The 14,138-nt window shown below is 43.9% G+C and overlaps 1 long non-coding RNA gene across 1 annotated transcript in view; it reads right to left on the bottom strand.

The window, feature by feature from the left end:
• Positions 1-4,473: 4,473 nt before the first annotated feature.
• The window catches only part of LOC144889148 (uncharacterized), a 75,603-nt gene continuing 65,938 nt past the window's right edge, over positions 4,474-14,138 (bottom strand). The window contains exons 2-3 of the long non-coding RNA XR_013621618.1: positions 6,489-6,586; positions 4,474-6,248 (exon numbers count right to left, since the gene is read on the bottom strand). This is a non-coding gene — a long non-coding RNA (uncharacterized LOC144889148). The remainder of the gene's footprint in view (positions 6,249-6,488; positions 6,587-14,138) is intronic.

Raw genomic sequence — 14,138 nt, 5'->3', positions numbered from 1 at the left:
TGTGACTGGCTCTGGCAAAAGCAGACATTTGGGGGCAAAAATCAAAATTGAGATTTCGATATCTGATTCCCCATGCTTTTCTCTTTCATTTGATATATACATTATGTTAATTGGATGAAAATTAACGAAGTTATGGTATTTTAATGACAATTAATTTTCGTTTAAACAATGGAGATAATTAGGTTCAAAGTTCACAATACAGTTCACACGTACAAAGAATGTGCACACGTAGAGCTTTTCATTCATACCAAACATGTATGTCAGGGATCGCCTTCGAATTACGATGTATGGCTCGTCGTAAAACATCGAAATTTCGCGATCTTCGTGTCTTTTTGCCCGAGGAATCGTGACTTTCTGAGCACATTTTGAGAACTAGATGGTATTCATGTAATACTTGCCCTGCGCAGTCAACTTGGTGTGAGCCAACTCTTCTGTTTTTGAACGTTTCTTTTTTTTTGATCCAATATGGCTGCCCGACCACATGAGCGATGACATCATAAATTTATATTCTCTTCATAATTGTTGCATATATCATGCTCAATAAATTTCAAACTGATCAGACTAAGCGTTGTCCCTGTCGAATTATGACGTCATAATTATGGCACCAATGACGTCATCATTAACAACACCTATTCCGCATATGGAGTTATTTACAATGAGCCACGTTTCAATTTTTTCCATGGAGCAATTTTGGAGATATAAAGGTGCGAAGTTTTTCGGTTTTTCCAAGATGGCGCCTGTACCACATGACCTATGACATCATGATTATCATTAAAATATTCTAAAGGAGGAGGCGCTCCTATGGTGAAAATTTTGTGTCCATCAGACCAACAGTTGCTGAATTTTTTAAAATAATGATCGGATGGATAAGTGTTGTATTTGTCGAATTATGACGTCATAACAAAGGCACTGATGACATCATCATTAACATATCTTATGCCCCATGGGGAGTCGCTGACAATGAGCCAGGTCTCAATTTTTTTCCATGGAGTGGTTTCAGAGATATAGAGGTGCGAAGTTTTTGCGTGTACATATATGTATATATAGATGTGACCTACGACGTCATAATATTCACTAAAATATTCTGCAGGAGGAGGCCCTCCTATGGTGAAAATGTCATGTCAATCGGACCAACGGTTGCCAAGAAAATGAATTTTTAAAATGCTGACATTTAAAATGCACACACTTTACTTTACAGAAATGCAGACACCTACGTACATACCTGAATGCTTAACCCCGCTTTTCGCTTCGCCAGCGCAGGGTAATGACATTTTAGATTCTTCATGGAATTTCACAACTTTTCTGTTGTTTCTTGGAAAAATTGCGCATAATAATCTAGAGAAGTTACTTTCTATATCCATATAAAAATCTCAATTTGGTCCCTGTGGTCATATTTTGACTTTCTTCGGCTTTTTCTCGCGAAGAGAAATGCCCCCAAGTGTCTGCTTTGCCAGAGCCAGTCACATATGCGTGTATATTAAAACTACATTTTCCTGGGAAAACCACATTTTCAAGCTGGCCTCCAAAGCCAGTCGCCGACTGGGCATCCTCCATGGTGCGAAGTCCTTCCTTGGCACACCTGAGCTCCTCACCACATACAAGGCTTTCATCCGCAGCTCAATGGAATACTGTTCCCCCCTCTGGGCCGGTGCTCCTGCCTCACACCTAGCTCGTCTTCACGCTGTTGAAACCAAAGCTTTCAGGATCATTGGAATCTCCCGCGATGAAGCCGATTCTGAGGGCCTTTCACTCACTCACCGCAGGCAGGTTGGTGGTCTTTGTGTCTTCTACCGACTCCTCTCTGGCCTTGCCCCCCCAGCTCTCTCTGTGCTCTGTCCCCCAAATATTCCTTCAGGTCGCACAAGATCTGCCAGCAACCCTCTTATGGTGAAATTGCCAAAATCAAGACTCTCTGCTCACCTTCACTCCTTCATTCCTCTTTACTCCCGCCTCTGGAACGAACTCCCTCACTCTCTTCAATCCCACTCCACCCTCCAGGTCTTTAAAGCAGCTGTTCACCACCATCTCTTATCTTCCCCCATCCAAAACCTCGATCTCCTCCACCACCGTTAATTCACCCCAGATCCACTTTTTTTTGAAACACCGACTTCCTTCTTTGCTGGAAGTTCTCGCAGTGTCCATGTGTTTTATACATTTAACACCTCCCCTCTCCAACCCCCCCCCCCCCCCGCCTTCCCATGCCTCCTCCCCCCAAGCCCTCTCCCTCCCACAGATCTTCCATTGTCCCTGTTCTCTGCTGTTGTACTTGTGTGCTTCCCTCTCTCTCCCCATCTTGTCTCCCACACGCTCTGTCTCCCATAGTGAGACTCAAAAGCTCCCTTTTTGTGTTTTGTGTGTCCGTTTTTTTTTTTGTGATTGATGTTAGCTCTTACACGAGCCTCGATCGTGAATACAAAACAAAATAAAAACAATTTAAAAAAAACTTTGGAGAAAATGAGTGGAGATTTTGATCAAAATGATATCATTTAGTGGTGACAATTCCCCCACACCCAATTCTTTTTCCAACCCCCACACCCTCCCCATTTTAAAATCCCTGGTCCATGCCTGATGTATATTATTGTGGCTATGCCATGTCACTTTCTATTTCTGTGAAATATCTGAGCCAGGCATTCCCGTTCAAGATCGCTAGAGTTGATGCCTTAATCAGCATGTGCTCAAAGTCAAACATTCTAACAACTAAGCCTAACCTGCCTCGTAGTCTGTCGTCCCAATTACTTTATTTGTGATGTTTTACACTCTTTGTGGTCTAATAATAATCATTTTACAAGATCCTTCGCTGTGATATACAAGAAACGTATTTACTTGCAGATTGGAACAGAAAGGTCTCCTGTAACATGATAGGCGGCAGTGCACAGAATCCAGAGCAATTTTGTTGCTTCCCTTATCCCGTTGTGAACAAAAGAACCAGATGACATCCCTATGAGATATCAAGGCCTAAAGTCCACCAGCCATTTCCTTGCATCTTTTGTCCACCAGTGAAATCCCTGACAGTGACACAAGATAAGGCTTCGACCTCCACTTTTTAGAAAAAATGGATTGAAAGATTTCCAGATGCAGTATTGTCGATGAGATAAATGTAATCTTCCTTTACGAGCCCCGAATGCATACTGCAGCAAAGGTCAAAGGACGTAGTAGAGAAGTGGCAGCACTGATGTTGTGGAATTTCCATTTTCATGGAAATTTCCATCCTCGCCACGTGACCAATGCCGTACGCACCTGCTCCCAGACTTGTGTTTTTCCCATTATCCACAAATTCTATTTTTCAGCTTTTCTTTCTGCATCACAAGCTTTTCTTTATTACACCTGTTAAATTAATGGTGCAAAAGGAAACCCTTTGGAAGCAAAAAGAGAATCGAGGAAGACGGACAAACACCGTGTTCTCCCTTAACCCTACACTGTCGTACTTGCCCAACTTCAACATGGTGTTTTACTGTATATGTTGGCATCAGTAATGTGTGGTTGTCACCACTAAATGATTACACTTTAATCAATATCTCCTCTTTGGGACTAATAGCAATAAAGCTTTGTTCACTTGGACTGTTTTCCATTTCATTATGAGGGCCTTTAAATAAAAATCTAAAAACAACACTTATTTACATGTATTATATCAGTGACAATATCATAGTTGTTGTCTGCTGACAGGAAGCTCAGCAGGTGAGTAAACTGAGTAAAGCTTAGAACTGTATATTTCATCGGTGTGGGTTCACCTGCGGCCATTCGGTGTGGGCCTTCAACAAGACACACTGCAATTGCCTGGCATCCTTTCTGGGGAAATTTTTCAGCTGAGGGTTTCATCCAGACTCTCATTCATAAAGTGCTCACTGCTTTTGAAAGACAGTTGTAACTCGGATGGTTTGAACAGGTGTGATTTTTCTTCAGGTGCGAATTCATCACCATCGGTTAGTTTAGAGGATGGAATCAATCGGAGCAGAGAGAGAAAGCAGAGTGTGACAAAAAGCACCCGAGTGTTGCTTCTAGACGTGCTGCGGTTGGAATTGAATCTCCCAAATGTGGATCACACTCCTCGACGTGGATATTCCCCAAAGATAATCAAGAAAAAAATAAAAGGGAAAAGTCAGGTTCGGTGGCATTGTGATCCAAGCGTTTGCTCTGAATCTGGGGTGTCGGTTGTTTGATTCCGACCCTGGCCATATCATCCCAAAGACTTTTAAAATGGTACGTGCTGCTTCCTCGCTTGATGCTCAACATTTGGAGGATGGAACACAGACAAACCCTGTGGATTGCAATCCATCGGGAGGTAGATTTCTCCCTTAACCCTTTGTGTACGGGATTTTTTTTTTGATAAAAATACCCCCAGTACGGGATTAATTTGGCATTTTGGTACAGGAATGCAACCACGTACTGACGATCTATTTACAGGTACTAGCAACGGTACCTGCCCTATGGGCGGGGCTTCAATTGGGAAGCCCAAATAAAAAGGCAAAATATCAGAAATTGAAGGCTTTTTTATTTTAAACAATTCATATAAACAACCGTTGAATCGTATCACACGCAAATCATCAAAATCTAAACAGTACATGGTGCCCATTTTGAAAAAATATTGAATTCTGCAAAACGGAAGCAGCCGCGACACGTCTTTCTCAGTCGCTTTGCATATGCTGCCGTGTTACTTCGGAGCCGCACGTTTATATAGGAAGAGTTCGTCAGGAGTCGATCTGCTCTCTCCTGGTACTGTTACGGGGTCCTCCCCTATACCCTGGTCTCGGTAAACCTCCGAACCCCGAGAGGGTCCCCGGCAGAAAGATATGATATCCTTGGTGGAAATTAATCAATAATGAAACCCTCAATGAAACCATCAACTGAAACAATCAAATCAATAAGGAAACCACACCAAGGGTTATGAACAAACAATAATATATTATAAATCACACCGGAATCACGACACAAATAATAATAGCAATTCACCCTACAATCCCTATCTGAAGATGGTACCACCTTATCTAGTCCTTTACCCAAACTCACGGCACTCCCCCAATGTCTCTGTACCCCTCCAAGGCGAAGTCGATTCGCTCCAGCGATCGTTGAATCAATGTCCGATCAAAATCAATTGAGGCGTGGACGATTGAAGCAACCCAGAGGTCACGTGGTCCAACACCTGGCAATAGCGGTGCAATGGAAACCTCCCAAAGACGCGCTCCGACGTACACGTTTGCGGTTCAATCAGCGAGTCTCCTTGTAATCCTCCCAAAAGCCTCGTTCTGGCACAGCTGTCCCTGGCAACCCACCGGGGAATAATGCCCGGCTGACGCGACAAAAACCTTTTCACTGAAGGTAGTGCACGTGGCGAAATGGCGGATGGCTTTCACTCGAGCCGGGGCTTTGAGGCAGGGATACTCCGGAACCTCAATGCAGATACCCGACTACCCAGGCTCCACAGCACTCCGGCGATATCACCTATCGCACGAACTTCTTTTCAAGGGCGCAAAGTTCATTCGCACTGTACGCTCGACCGCTCGGTGCGGAGCTTCCACCAAAAACGTCTTTTTTCGATCTCCTCACGCCTCTTCTTCCTCGCTCCACCTCTTCCAGTGCGCTATCCCATTTCCGCCATCATTTTCATCATGAGCGCTTTTAAACCTTTTAACCACAATAACCCTTACTGAGAACCAACAATAATAACAATACCAACAATAATTAGTGCCGAAGCCGTAACAGTACGTAGAATAAACAGTATTTATAGAATTTCAACAAAAGCCACATCACTCTTCATATCGGTAAATAGTATTCCATAGTGTTTGGAAAAATTGGAAAATTGGAAAACTTGGAAAAATTAGAACAATATAGCCTATTTTATTCCCAGGGGGCCCAGAAATACCCACCCAAAATATCGTTGCAATCGGTTGAGCCGTTTTTGCGGTACCTTCGAATAACGGACGGACATTTGGTGAATTATAGTAAGATTAGCCCATACCAATAACTTAAATCATAAATCACTTGATGTGATTATATACTAAGCGATAAACACTATACCTGATAGACATGTCCATTAAATGGCACCTCCATCTCACCATTGACTCAAACTGAAATAATTCTCCAAGTATGGGAAGTGAAGTATATTATTTAGCTTTAGTTATACTGTAATATCCATGAAGTATATCACTTCTAGTGGTGATTTGCTTTCTTTAGGATTAGGCTGAGGACAGAGGGAAGTGGAGGAGTATCATGGTCAAGGCAGGGCAGAAGCTTGGTACCATTGGACCTCAGCACTTATAAAGGGAAGAGGCGGACAAGAAGAAGAGGATTCAGTGACCAAGCAATTGTATTTATATTTACCGGTACATAATATAAGGATTTATTCCTGATGTTGTAGAGGATCATAGTTCCCATAAAATTGTAAAACTGTAATGAGGACATGCAACACCAAAACAGACCGACAGGTCACTGGTTCAAGTATTGATAATAATCAAGTGCCATCTGTGATTGCATGGTGTTTGCGATGAGCTTACGGTTACTCTGAACGGTGAGGTTGTTCCGTCCATCGTCTCGGCCTTTTCTCCCGAAACCAGCGCTGAGCTGCTGAGCCGCCAGTGTTCCACCAGAGAATCTGAGGTGGTGAGGATAGAGGGAAACAACGGTCAAACATAAAACCACAAACATTGAACACGTGATGTCGTGGACTTTGCGTAAAGCCGTTCTTGAGGTCAAGCTGCCTTCGATAACTGTGAGCATTATGATGTGTATACCTTAAACTTATGCGGTTTTGAAATTGGTAAGCAGTTGACGAGTTATCGCTGCTTTCAATCTGCCCTCAACATTGAGGATTTATTTACTGCATCTGCTGCACGCCCTGTGAACTTTTATCAAAACAACCAATCAGGAAAATACAAGCCAAGGTCAAAATAAATGACTCGCAGCTAGATCATTAAATCACTCATGGACAGTGCCCTGAAAAAACAATTTAGACAGTGGTTAAGGTTAGCATCCTTCTTCTTAGATAGGACACTATCAGGGGTACCAAGCATTGCCAGCTTCTAATCCTGTTGGCATTTTGAATAAATAAAATTTTGTTTTTTTTTCTATTTTTTGCGGGGGCCTAAAACACTTTCCTACACCCACGAAAGAATGGGGTCGTGGATCATTTAATACTACCTTTCGCATCGCTACAAGGTCTTAGGCATTATAGAACAATTTAAAAATCCAAAGAAATCCAACTTTATTTTTCTAAATTTTCAAAAATAAGAATTTTTTTTTGCCTAAAACACTCCCCGACACTTATTGAATCTCTGAAATATCTGTTCGGCCATCTCTGAGAAAAATGGCGACGCAGAGACAGGACAGACAAGCATCTCTCTCATAGTATAGCTTATCGTGGAGCAATACCCAAAAGGGACAGTGTGCAATGACCGCCTGGAATTATATAAATTGATATCAACACTACTCCTGCACAGCAATGTTTCTGCATTGAGAAATGCCTTTTGTAGAGAAAAAACAAGTAATCCAAACATTAAGACAAACCGAAACACATGCAGCTTAGCCCGAAGAGCAAAGTACACGGTAAAGCTCATCCAAACAATACACGTACCCCTTCACCCAGAGGCCAAAATACATGGTCGTACAAAATACTCATGCAATATAGTCCGAAGATCGCATTATAATCAAGCCAAAAACAGTGAATACTAAATATAAAAGTTGTGAAAATAAGCTTTAAAGCTGAAGTGAACCACAAAGACAACAGTGTCAAAATGACCAAAAAAACAAAAATCTTTACTGACAACAGAAAAAAATTCAAAGGCAGAAATAAACGTTAAAAAAAGACAAAAACAAGTAAACAAAGAATAAGAAAAATATGAAAAAAAGAAAAAAAACAAATAAAAAAGGCATACCAAGATAAAAACACGTTTCATAGCAGATGCATATATATCATCTTTCGATAAATTTACCAAATGTCTGTCTGTTCCCAGGTACCACAAAAATGGCGAAACCGATTGCAACGATATTTTGGGTGGATAATGCTGGGACCCCCTGGAGTAAAATAGGCTATATTGTTTTTCCAATTTTTTCACAATTTTTCAATTTCCAGTTTTTCCAAGCACAATGAATGAATGAATGAATGATCCTTTTAAAGCCATATTCCCCGCTAGAGCGGGGTTAGCCTTGCGGGCCCCATGACAATCATGGTTCCCTGTTTTGAGGCAATGTTTTTAAGGCCGGATGCCCTTCCTGACGCCAACCCTTGGTCGCCTCTTACGATGCGCGCAGGGATACGGTGTACCTATTCTAAACCGGGGTACACACCGGGATCATTCATCCCAACAAGCTGGTACTCAATTTGCCGACCTCGGAAGGATGACAGGCTGAGTCAACCCCCCTGGCGTTAATTCGGCGATCGACCGGGATTCGAACCCAGGATCCTAGGATCCCAAGCCAGCACCCTAACCGCTAAGCCAACACCAGGACTGGAAGGACTAAGCACAATGGAATAATATTTACCGATATAAACAGTGATGAGGCTTTTGTTGAAATTCTACAAATACTGTTTAGATTTTGATGATTTGCATGTGATATGATTTGACGGATGTTTATATAAATCGTTTAAAATAAAAAAGCCTTCAATTTCTGATATTTTGCCTTTTCATTTGGGCCTCCCAACCCGGGCACGTAGCCCGGGTACCGTTGCGAGTTTATCATAATAAGCGGATTAAGCTAATGACAAGATGTTACAGTCCGCTCCGCAATAACTCTCCAAGGATATTGTCACAACAGCAACCAGATTCGGCGGTGTAATGTTGAGAGCATCCATTCTGAGTCTGAGAGGTTGGCAGTTTGAACCCCAACCGAGTTATAGCAAAACCATGAAACATGGTATGTGCTGCTCCCTTGCTTGATAGTTCAGCATTTAAAAAGGATAGAGCATGGACCTAATAGCCATACGTTGGCAATCATATGTGTATGATTTATAGGCCTAATGGCCTCCTGCATTGAAATTTGAAGTTCCTTGTGATCAGCGGATTAAATAAATGAGAGGCAACACGGTCAAATGATGTGCTGTCGCGTAAGCGAACTATTATTAATTATTATTACTATCAGAGTACATGCCCTATGGATGATCTTGGTCCAAGCATGCAACACGTTCTTCCCGACGCATCCCTTTATTTGGGCGGTGTATAGGCATCAGATCGCTGTCCCGATCATTCCCCCCCCAAAAAAACAAACCCAGGTTACATATTTGAAGCAAAAACATGCATACTGCTTATGTGCATATATAATACATCGTGGTATATAGCTCGGTTAAAAAAATTGCATGCACCCTCCATTAAAAAGGAAGAAAATGCCAAAATGGGCGAAAAAAATCATTATTCAAAGGCATAACTTCAGGGTACCCTCATTAATCCCTGAAAGTTTCGGCTTCCTTGGTCAAATCCTCTTGGAGCAGTGGATGAAACATACATACATACACAAATAAGCCAAAGCTCCATTATGTATAGATTACAGAATAAGGTTTCTGTGGCAGCATCTCCCAAACGCTTGACCTCCAGCTACCACTTCGAAGGATGGAGGCAATGGGTTTATAGGAACACCATCTCCTCCAATTCTCTGCCAAGCCATATACTATCCTGACTCGAGCATATACCTTCGTCATCGCCGAGTATAAACCCTGGAACTCAAAACAAAATATCATCGTAGTAGAACCTACACCGTATGGACTGGAGTGGCTTAAGAAGAAGGTGCAGCATCACCTTCTTAAGGGCAACTATAGGAACGGGTGGTAGTTGGTGGTTCTGCCTGGGATGTCCATATCCCATGATTAGAAGAACCACCTTTAGAGGCCATTTTTCCCCGCAGAGCAGGGGTTGGCCTTTTTCGGGCACCGTGGTCCACTTTTTGAAGCAATGTTTTATGGCCGGATGCCCTTCCTGCCGCCAACCCTGTTAGTCGCCTCTTGCGAAGCAGGGAATTACCAGTGAGCTGGTAGTCAATTTGCCGACCTCAGAAGGATGACAGGCTCAGTCAACCCCCCTGGCGTTAATTCAGCGATCGACTGGGATTCGCACCCAGGATCCGAGGATCCCAAGCCGGCACCCTAACCGCTAAGCCAACACCAGGTTTCCACATCCCATGATTAATGAATGAAAACTTCTTGGTTGATTTAATCCTGTTTTATGTCCTGAACATTTCATCAAATGGTTTGGGAACTATTAACCTTCCTCTCTTTGCGAGATTGGACATTTCCCGAATGTATATTTATTACGCCACTGTGTGAAAGTTCGGTTTGCCTGCATCAAATGTGATTGAAACACATTTGATTCAGGTAAATCGAACTTAGCAACCTCTTTGGACCAATTTTGAACAAACAACACTTGAACCACAAAGCGAATTTTTCTTTCGCTCATTCGTGAGGCCATTCGGGGTTATGAGGTCTGTTTACACAAAAATTGGCTTTCGGCAAGTGCGACAGTTGTAAACGTTTCAATATTTGCATCATTGCGGGCCTTCACCTTTGGATGAGGTGCTCACTTATTAGCATTGTTTTAAGATCTCTCCAAAGAATTAACAAACCCTGTAGGAGGGGTGGGGATCAAGGGGGAGTGCGCAGTGTTCCAGCCAGAATTTAAAGCCTCACTCTTGGACATGTTTCTGCTTTTGAAAGCATCATCGGCAACACAAAAAAAGATTTAAAATGCAAGGCCTTTGGTGAGGCCTGTATGCGTGAGGCCTGAATGATGTTTTACTCCACATTGCGTGAGGGATACTTTGAGTAAATGCCTCGTTTGCATGGCCCAACACGTCATCAACAAACAAACAACATGCATTTTAAAAGGCCATTTTCCCTGCTAGAGCGGGGGTTAGCCTTGCGGTCCCCATGACAATCTTCTCCATTTTGCCCTATTTTCTGCATCTCTCCTTGTTAACCCCCTTGCCCGCATTTCTTCTTCCACCATCTTTAGCCAAGTCTTTCTCGGTCTTCCCCATCTTCTACTTCCTTCTACATTCATTTCCATCACTCTTCTCAACCAGTCACTTTCATCCTTCCTCAACATATGACCAAACCATCTCAACCTGTTCCTCTTCACAGCATCAATCACAGGCTCTATTCCCATCATCTTTCGCAATTCATCATTTGTCTTCCTCTCTCTCAACGATACTCCGCACATCCGTCGAACCATTCGCATTTCCACCCTTTCCAACCTTCGTTGCTGCTCTACGTTCATTACCCATGTCTCGCTCCCATAAATCATAACACTTCTCACACATGCAGCATACACCTTTCCCTTCAGCTTCAACGACACTCCCCTCATCATCAGCACGCCACTCAATTCCCGAAACTTCTTCCATGCACATCTCACTCGAGCAACCGTTGCCGAGTCTGATCCACCTTCTCCATTCAGCATGTCTCCGAGGTAGCAAAATGTTTTCACACCTTCCAGCTTCACACCGTCTCCAAGATCCAACTCACCATTTCCTCCATCTGCAGCTCCCTCTGTGCACACCTTACATTTGAATGTAGCTGCCACACTGGTTAATGACCCTCTCAGACCACTACATTTTTGATGAACCCACTCAGCGCACATTGTACACTGAATGGAGTTCACTCCGACACCCTTCCTACACACAGCACAGGGCCACTTCCCAGTTCTTTCCACCTCACCACATGCTTTACCACTTGCCATCACCTTCGTCTTTCCGATATTCACCTTCAGACCTTTTGTCTCCATACATTCCTTCCACGTGTTCATCTTTTCCTTCAGTCCATCCATACTTTCCGCAATCAACACCAGATCATCTGCATACAACAACTCCCACGGTAAACCCTCCTTTACGTTCTGAGCCAGCACCTCCATCACAGCTACAAATAGTAGTGGACTTAGTACCGACCCCTGATGCACTCCCACCTTCACCTCAAACTCACCACTGTTCCCGTCCTTCGTCCTTACAGCTGTGCGCGCTCTTTTGTACATTGCCATCACTACTCTGATCAACCATTCCTCCACTCCTAACTTCCTCAATGCCCATGTCAATACTTTGCGTGGAACCCGATCGAATGCTTTCTCCAGATCAACAAACCCAAGAAACAACTTCTTCCTCTTCTCCATGTACTTCTCCTGCAACTGCCTCACAATGAAAAGCGCGTCTGTCGTTCCTCTTCCTGGCATAAATCCAAACTGCATTTCGTCGATCTTCACTTTCTTCCTTATCCTCCTCTCCAACACCCTTTCCAATACCTTCATTCCATGCTCCAATAACTTTATCGCTCGGTACGAGCCACACTCCAGAGGGTCACCTTTCCCCTTGTATAGAGGGACGAGGGTACTCAGTTCCCAATCCACTGGAATGCGGCCTTCTTTCACCACCAGATTACAGATCTCTGTCATTCTCTTCACACCCCAACTTCCTGCTGCCTTCAACATATCTCCCACAACTCCCGTCGGCCCTCCCGCTTTTCTACCCTTCATTGCTTTTATCGCTTCCTCAAGTTCCTTCTCAGTTATCTTCTCTGCCGGTCCTAAAACTGGGTTACTCTCTATGTTGCCATCCCATTCATTCTCTGTATTCAACAGCATTTCCATATATCTTTTCCATCTTCCTTTAATTCCATCTGGGTCGACAACGATTTGTCCCACTTCATCCTTCAAGCAGCTCACCCCCATCACATCACACCTCTCTTTCGCTATCTGCTTTGCAATCCTGAATACCGCTCTCTGACCCTCTTCCGAATCCAAGCGTTCTCCGAACATTTTCCTACATGCCTCCTGCGCCTTTGCTACCTCTTTCTTTGCAGCCTTCCTGGCTGCCTTATAACTTTCATGCTCTGCTGTTTCTGCTCCCGTACCCTTCGCCTTCTGCCACTCCTTGAACTTCTTCCTCTTCTCGTCAATCCTCTTTCCAACTTCATCATCCCACCACCATGTTTCCGAGTGCCTCGGTGGTCCTTTTGTCCATCCACATACCTCACCAATGGCTCCCAACAGACTAGCTTTCATTGACATCCAACCACTTTCAAGCTCAACCACATCATCCTCGACCCTACTCAGCCTCTCTTTTAATGCCTCCCTTACTGTCCCCTCTTTCAACCTCCACACCTTCATTCTCGGTTGGTACTTCACCCGCCGAGCTCTCCTCGCACCTTTCACCCTTACGTCGCAGACAACCAAGTGGTGCTGTGAAACAGCCTCCTCCCCCGGGATCACCTTTGTGTCTCGGAGGTGCCCCCTATCTCGCCTGCGCACCATCAGGTAGTCAACGGTTGTCGTCGACCCACCTGACGTGTATGTAACAAGCTTATTATCCTCTTTCTGGAACTGAGTATTACAAATCAACAAATCAGCTCCATCAGCAAACTCCAAAATCCTTTCACCTTCTCCATTTCTCACACCATATCCGTAACCCCCATGAACTCCGTCAAAACCATCCATACTCCTTCCCACATGTCCATTTAGGTCTCCTCCTACCACAACAACTTCCTCATCTTTGACGTTTTCCATCAGCTTCTCTATCGCACACCAGAACTTATCCTTCTCTTCATCGCTCCGACCAACCTGCGGAGCATATCCCGAGATGACATTCACCAAGAGCTTTCCAATCATCATTTTCACCATCATCAACCTATCACTCACTCTAGTCACACTCACCACACTGTCTACAAACTCCTCAGAAAACAGGACACCAACACCATTCACGCCCTCCAGGCACCCTTGCCACACAAACTTGTATTTCTGTCCCTGCCTACCCTTCACCATTCTCACACCACTTCCCTTCCATCTCGTCTCTTGCACACAACATATGTCCACTCTTCTTCTGACCAATACTTCCACCACTTCTCCTGATCTCCCTGTCATTGTCCCTACATTCCATGTCCCAAACCTCAGAAACCGATCTCCACTTCGGGCTGTACCCTGCCCACATGTAGTTGTAATTGTCATGGTTCTCTTTTTGAGGCAATGTTTTTTATAGCCGGATGCCCTTCCTGACGCCAACCCTCTTAGTCGCCTCCTACGACACGCAGGGATACGGCGTACCTATTCTTATCCAGGGTACACACTGGGAAACGTTTAAAACATGGAAATCCTGGGGGGGGGGGGGGGGGGGTGAGCACCGCTGCGGTTTAAACATATTTAAATAAATATTTAAACAAAACCATGAAAACAATCTGGGAAAAG

This window comes from Myxine glutinosa, unplaced genomic scaffold (genome assembly GCF_964187855.1).
Source record: "Myxine glutinosa unplaced genomic scaffold, kmMyxGlut1.1 SCAFFOLD_1138, whole genome shotgun sequence".
Lineage (NCBI taxonomy): Eukaryota > Metazoa > Chordata > Myxini > Myxiniformes > Myxinidae > Myxine > Myxine glutinosa.
Note: the sequence above shows the minus strand (reverse complement) of the source record. Positions and strands in the feature narration are given on the sequence as shown.